This window comes from Brassica napus, unplaced genomic scaffold, assembly GCF_020379485.1.
Source record: "Brassica napus cultivar Da-Ae unplaced genomic scaffold, Da-Ae ScsIHWf_783;HRSCAF=1126, whole genome shotgun sequence".
Taxonomy (NCBI): Eukaryota; Viridiplantae; Streptophyta; class Magnoliopsida; order Brassicales; family Brassicaceae; genus Brassica; species Brassica napus.
In genome coordinates, this window is record NW_026016829.1 from 12501 (window position 1) to 19979 (window position 7479).

A 7479-nucleotide genomic window follows, 5' to 3' on the forward strand; every position below is an offset into this window, starting at 1 on the left:
CCGGGCTGTGGTTTACGGGCCTTTGGTTAAGAAATCGCAGGATGGGCCTCGAGTCGTGTTTTAGGTCCCTTTGGGCCGTCTTCCGACTCGAAGAGTTTACTACGATTTCTTTCGACAAAGAAAGAACTTTCCGCGGTTTCTAATCCGCGAAGTTTGATCGATGATTTAGAATAGCGGAAAACATAGACTGAGCTCGCTACGGTCTTCGGGAGATAGCATTTGAAGGTTTGACGAGAATGCATGGACTGGTGTCATACCGATGTTCGGAAGAGCTCGGTCGCTACGCAGCGACCGAACTTTGGCTCGAGCCCGATCGCTACGTAGCGAGTGAGCGAGACGGACGCTCGGTCGCTACGTAGCGACCGAGCTTGGCTCAGGCTCGGTCGCTAGGTAGCGACCGAGCGAGATGGACGCTCAGTCGCTACGTAGCGACCAAGCGAGACGGATGCTCGGTCGCTACGTAGCGACCAAGCGAGATGGACGCTTGGTCGCTACGTAGCGACCGAGCGAGACGGACGCTCGGTCGCTACGTAGCGATCGAGCTTGGCTCGGGCTCGGTCGCTACGTAGCGACCGAGCGAGACGGATGCTCGGTCGCTACATAGCGACCGAGCTTGGCTCCGGCTCGGTCGCTACGTAGCGACCGAGCGAGACGGACGCTCGGTCGCTACGTAGCGACCGAGCTTGGCTCTGGCTCGGTCGCTACGTAGCGATCGAGCTTGGCTCGGGCTCGGTCGCTACGTAGCGACCGAGCGAGACGGACGCTCGGTCGCTACGTAGCGACCGAGCTTGGCTCAGGCTCGGACGCTCGGTTGCTACGTAGCGACCGAGCTTGGCTCGGGCTCGGTCGCTACGTAGCGACCGAGCTTGGCTCGAGCTCGATCGCTATGTAGCGACAGAGCTGTGTGCATGCTTGGTCACCGCGTATCGATCGAGCTTGGCTTGTCCGCGGTCTGATTTCCATACTCGAGCTTGTCCGCAGCCGATTTGGATACATGTCTGTTGCCTTCGGACAATCGGCATTTAGTGGTTCGATTGAGATTTGGACGAGATTTTTACTGCAAGGCTCTTCGTAAAGATATATTTACGAAGATTACTTTTCGTAAAAACGTTTATGCTGATTTTTATGGACTTTCAGACATTGATTCCGTCGTGACCGATTTTGACCCCAACAGTTAGCCCCCCAGCTCGTTTGAACCATGAGTTTCTAGCGTGATGTTCTAGCGAGTGACTTGGCAAGTTAGGCAATTTAGGTGAGTTAGGCGGAAGTAATGGTTGAAAAGGTCTGTGGTAAGTGATGTTCTCGCTCTCCTAAAAGTAGAAAACGCGATAAGATTGGGGCTGCGCCTTATGACGGCTGCCTACGTACCCTTGTTGAAGGGATCAAGCCTTTCGTAGTTCGTCTTGGAGTTAAGGTTCTTATGACTAGTTTTCCAGTAGGACCTTTATGGTCTAGTTTTTATGTAGCAGTTTATAAGGCGTGTTGCTGCCGATGTGGCATTTTGTATGGGTGTAGAGGGAAGACTACGAGTTGTCGTCTCGTAATCTAACTCTGTGTGAATTGCCATATCCATAATCTGTTTCGAGAGTTTTCTGCAGTGTGTAAACTTGCGGGATTTTCTGAAGACGTTCGAATATTGGCAAAGAGACAAATTTTGGGATCTCGTATCAGGGTGTTTGATACTATGCCTAGAGATGTTAGAGACCAGTGCGCTGGGTTTAGGGCAAGACCTAGGTTTACTTTCGGTTTAAGGATTGTGCGGTGACTGGCCGGCTATCATTTTTCCTGTTGCGATTTCTTCGATTTAAAGTCCGCGATAGGTTCTCGGCTTATACGACTTGTTTGATACGAATCGAGCATCTCTCTGGAGACCGGAAGTGCTGGACCAAAATTTTGGATTTCTTTTATAGCGCTATTATCCTTGTGTCGGATGTACGAGAGTCATCTCTACGAGATTGCTAAGTCTGTTTAGGACGTTGAGAGTTTGTTGTGATCAGCAACAAACTTAATGGTAAAAATACCGTTTCGAGTCTTCGCGAAGGATATGTTTTGAGAAGATGTTAGGGCGTATGACTGTCTGGTCTTCCAAGAAAATGTTTTTATCGAGGAAGGAAATTTCGTCGAAGAACGAATCTTCAGGCGTCTGCGACGTCTCGCGATGCTGAAGATTTGTTATTCTTTCGCATGCCGCGTTTCGGGCTTGAAATGTTCGCGGTTTGCAGATGTTGCAAGGGTTTAGTCTTAGCCCTGCATTTGAGAAACATTCTGGTTTGACTACGAATGTTCGCAGCCAAAATTGTTGTTCATGTTTGGATACTAATAGCTTTATTTGCGATCGAGGAATTATGACTGAGGTGTCGTGTAAATTTGTCCATGGGAACAAGCGTTTTCCTTCATGGTTCTTTGTGAAGAGTTGGCCTTCCGAGATGTATTTCGTGCATTTTTTAGGATGTTTCGTATAGCTCTAGAAGCTTTGTTACAAATTTTTCCTTACATGCCGCGTATTATGGTTAAAACGTTGCGGGCTTAAAGTGAATTGTGGAGCGTATTGAACTTGGTCAATTTCTGAAAAGTTTAGATTTTCCGTTAACCGTTTGGTTGTTAGGACTTAGTTTCGTTACGAAGAATTTATCATATGATTTCCGACTGTGGGCTACACGATAATTTATCATATCATATAACCGATTTTACGAAGGTTGTAAATCAGTGATATGTAAACATATGTCAAAGTAGCATTGTTTCTGCGGGTTCCACGAGAAACGTTCCCGCTATGATTTTGATCTTAGATGAAAGTTGCTTGGAGTTACCCATGGAGTATTACCGAAGTTTATTTCAATACGATCTAGTCGCGGAACGCTTTTCATAGGTTTTTCGAGGGGATTCTCATGACACATTCGTTTCTTGAACGAATTGGTCAACCAGAAGTGGTTCTAGCTAACCATAGGGAGGAAAATGCTCCTTTTAATGTGCACGATGCTACATATATTTTCGAGTTTTCTTCGTCGCAAATGTTTCCGATGCTTTTCCGTGACTTACTTGGTACAGCGGAAACTGAAAGAAACGCTTTGGTGATTGAAGATTTCTCGTAGAAATTTTTAAAACGAAACTGGCTTTCTGAAGCCGGAAAAGGCTTCAATACTTTGGCTAATCGTCGAGTTTCAGTTTGATATTGGTACAAGTTTTCTGTATGCATGATTGCGACAACAAATGATGTATAGTTTTTGAGATTATGTTCATGATCGTCTGGATATGTTGCTAGCGTTTAGACGAATATTAAGATTGTCGTTTGCCTATTCTTGACGATTTGCAGAAGTTTTTTTTTTGAAGTTTCGGAGTATACGAGTATAGTATACGTACCTACTCCCCTTTTTTTTTTTACGAAAGAAAAACGGTTGAACCGATACTTTGAAGGGTTCTGTACGTTTCCTCTCCTGATGTTTGGAATGATCGATAATTCGGGACGATTTATAGACGACGCTTGGACTGTGATTTGGTTGTTTCCACGTTGACGACTTGGGATATATCGGTTCCGAGAAAATTGCCAGAAACGAATCGGTTTTAAGACTACGTTCATGTCTCTAACTTTTTCTCTCTTTAGGAAGCGAGCTTGATATGCGTGGCGATTGTTTCTCGACTTTCGGAGAGTTTAGAACGGTTTGCAAGATCTGGATGAACAATTATGGAACAATATATCGAGACAGGAAAAATCGCTTAAAACTTAGTTCGCTAGACTATCCGCCTAGGTTTTACGTTCCCTAAAGTTCTATGGCAGCCTCAAAGTAATTTCCTACGAAAATTCCAAGTCTGATTTCAAAAATTTCAAGTCGGAAATACCTTAGTTCTTTCGAAGATGCAGTTTTGTCCCTTCTCAGTTTTGCGTGCTCATTTCCGTTTCCTATTCTCGTGTATGTTCGCCATTTCGGATATTGGTGTTTATCCTTTGAAACTTGACATTTATCTTCCAAACTTGACTGTTATCTTCTCCTTAGATAAGACGTCGATTTTTGTAAAAAGGTTCAACGTAATCGTATAGTTAAGGCGGCTAAGGTGTTAAGTTAACCATTGCCGTTTTATACGATTAATCTGAATCCATGCGAGAAAATAGGTCTTTGCGGTTTTTTTTTTTATATCGTAAAGTCTCAATGGTAACTTCAATCGAAAGAGACGTTTCGATCGAGATTCGAAAGTGAACGCAAAGATGGAGGTAGGGTGAGCAGAAACAAGCCAAGGAGTTTAAGATGAGGTTTACTTGTTTTTGTCGTAAAATCTCAACGGAAACTCCGATTGAGACGAAACGAAAAGCGTTTCGATGAGAATTCAAAGGAGAACGCAAAGGAGGACCCCTTTGAGGCCTGACAGGTCGCTATAGCGAGTGAGGATGTCATCTCGGTCGCTATAGCGAGTGGAAGGGAGCCGAGACGTATCCCACTTGTTTTCGTCGTAAAATCTCAACGGAAACTCCGATTGAGACGAAACAAAAAGCGTTTCGAAGAGGATTCAAAGGAGAACGCAAAGGAGGAACCCTTTGAGGACTTACAGGTTGCTACGCAGCGACTGACAGTCTGACAGTTCGCTACGTAGCGAATGGAAGCAAGCCGAGAAGCGTCCTACTTGTTTTCGTCGTAAAATCTCAACGGAAACTCCGATTGAGACGAAACGAAAAGCGTTTCGATGAGGATTCAAAAGACAACCCAAAGGAGGACCTTTCTGAGGCCTTACAGGTCGCTACGTAGCGACTGACAGTCTGACAGGTCGCTACGTAGCGAGTGGAAGCAAGCCGAGACGAGTCCCACTTGTTTTCGTCGTCAAAACTCAACGGAAACTCCGATTGAGACGAAACGAAAAGCATTTCGAAGAGGATTCAAAGGAGAACGCAAAGGAGGAACCCTTTGAGGACTTACAGGTCGCTACGTAGCGACTGACAGTCTGACAGGTCGCTACGTAGCGAATGGAAGCAAGCCGAGAAGCGTCCTACTTGTTTTCGTCGTAAAATCTCAACGGAAACTCCGATTGAGACGAAACGAGAAGCGTTTCGACGAGGATTCAAAAGAGAACCCAAAGGAGGACCTTTCTGAGGCCGTACAGGTCGCTATGTAGCGAGTGGAGAGTTGGCTTGAGCTCGGTCACTTCATAGCGACCAAGAAGTGTGCGTGCTCGGTCGCTACGTCGAGCAGCGTGTGCGTGCTCGGTCACTACGTAGCGACCGAGCAGTGTGCGTGCTCGGTCGCTACGTAGCGACCGAGCTGTGTAATCGTTTTGTTGTGTTTCCTTTTTCCGCGATTAACATAGGGGTTTTTCAGCGGTTTTTTTGGGAGAACAAGTTTTATCCTTCCGAAATGTTTTCGGAAAACGTGTTTTGGTAAAACCCTTACGCATCAAGATTTCTTTACGGGGTTTTGATAAGATTTATCGTTTCCCTTCTTCTTTACAGGGAGAAATCGCGAGCCTGTTTTAGTGCTCTTCCTGTGGCGGAAGGTCGCGACTAAGTTTTCGATTTTGTTGAAAACTACGGCGTTTGCGTAAGCGTTGGCCATAGGAGCAGTCAGTGCTTCGAGTTTGTCTTTCATATATCCAAACATCGTTTCGATCAAGCGTTTTGTGGCCATGAGTAAGAGTAATCCGTAACCCCACTCCTTCTAGCGCCAAACTGTGGAAACCGAAATTCGCACTGTCGATTTCCGTTTAAATAAGGAAACTAGGAAAACCCTAATTTCCCAGAGGTCCCGGATCTCTGCGAGAGCCAACGACAAGTGACCGAATATATGCGGAAATCATGAAAAGATAACAAACGAGTTTAGAGAAAACAGTAGATCTTATTTCGAGTCCACGTAAGAGCGTTGCGATCATTACAAGAGATCATGAAAGCTTTGGCCGCAAAGGCTGTCAGCGAGTTACTTAGTTCTAGCGGCCTAATAGCTCAAACCTAGTTTAGTCGCAGCTCGATAACGAAAGACGAAATAGATAAAGAAAAGGTTTTTGATTGATTTCGGACTGAACCTTGTTAAAGGCTGCCTACGTACCCCTTTCGAGGATCAAGCCGAACGTAGTTCAATTGATAGAGCTGGACACGAGATCGAACTGCCTGGGCGAGTTCGTCTAGTAATCGAGTGCCACTCATAGAAACCGAACTTGTCGAAAATAAGCCTAAGGTTTCTAAGTGCAGAGAATTCTGAATCTAAAAAGCTGTCCCCCATGCTCCTCGCATAGGACTCCTTATATACTAGCTCCAAGGTCGGTTTATGCTTTTACTCTTCTGCCCTTAAGCAGTCACAGCGTAAAAATGGAGATATTCCATTTTTCCCGATTTTCACAATTATCTTCAAAACTTCCGTATTTATCCGCGGAAACTTGACATTTATCCTTCCTTGTGGACCAAGCATAAACCGGGCTGTGGTTTACGGGCCTTTGGTTAAGAAATCGCAGGATGGGCCTCGAGTCGTGTTTTAGGTCCCTTTGGGCCATCTTCCGACTCGAAGAGTTTACTACGATTTCTTTCGACAAAGAAAGAACTTTCCGCGGTTTCTAATCCGCGAAGTTTGATCGATGATTTAGAATAGCGGAAAACATAGACTGAGCTCGCTACGGTCTTCGGGAGATAGCATTTGAAGGTTTGACGAGAATGCATGGACTGGTGTCATACCGATGTTCGGAAGAGCTCGGTCGCTACGCAGCGACCGAACTTTGGCTCGAGCCCGATCGCTACGTAGCAACCGAGCGAGACGGACGCTCGGTCGCTACGTAGCGACCGAGCTTGGCTCAGGCTCGGTCGCTACGTAGCGACCGAGCGAGATGGACGCTCGGTCGCTACGTAGTGACCGAGCGAGACGGATGCTTGGTCGCTACGTAGCGACCGAGCGAGATGGACGCTCGGTCGCTACGTAGCGACCGAGCTTGGCTCGGGTGTTGGGGTCAAAAACGGTTACGACGGAATTACCACCCGAAAATCCTCGGAGATCGTATTTCCGAAAGAGATAGTAAAAGAAGAGATGTAATTTTCGTAAAAATAACCTATACGAGGTTTTTACGAAGAAGTATCCTTTGGGATTCAAACCGAACAAACCAAGCTCGGTCGCTACGTATACACGCCGTCCGGTCGCTACGTAGCAACCAAACCCGAGCCAAGCTCGGTCGCTACGCAGCGACCGAGCGATCGTCCCGCTCGGTCGCTACGTAGCCCGAGCGATCGTCCCGCTCGGTTGCTACGTAGCGACCGAGCTCGAGCCAAAGCTCGGTCGCTACGTAGCGACCGAGCTCGAGCCAAAGCTCGGTCGCTACGTAGCGACCGAGCGATCGTCCCTCTCGGTCGTTACGTAGCGACCGAGCGATCGTCCCGCTCGGTCGCTACATAGTGACCGAGCGATCGTCCCGCTCGGTCGCTACGTAACGACCGAGCTCGAGCCAAAGCTCGGTTGCTACGTAGCGACCGAGCACTCGTCTCGCTTGGTCGCTACGTAGCGACCGGGCTCGAGCCAAAGTTAG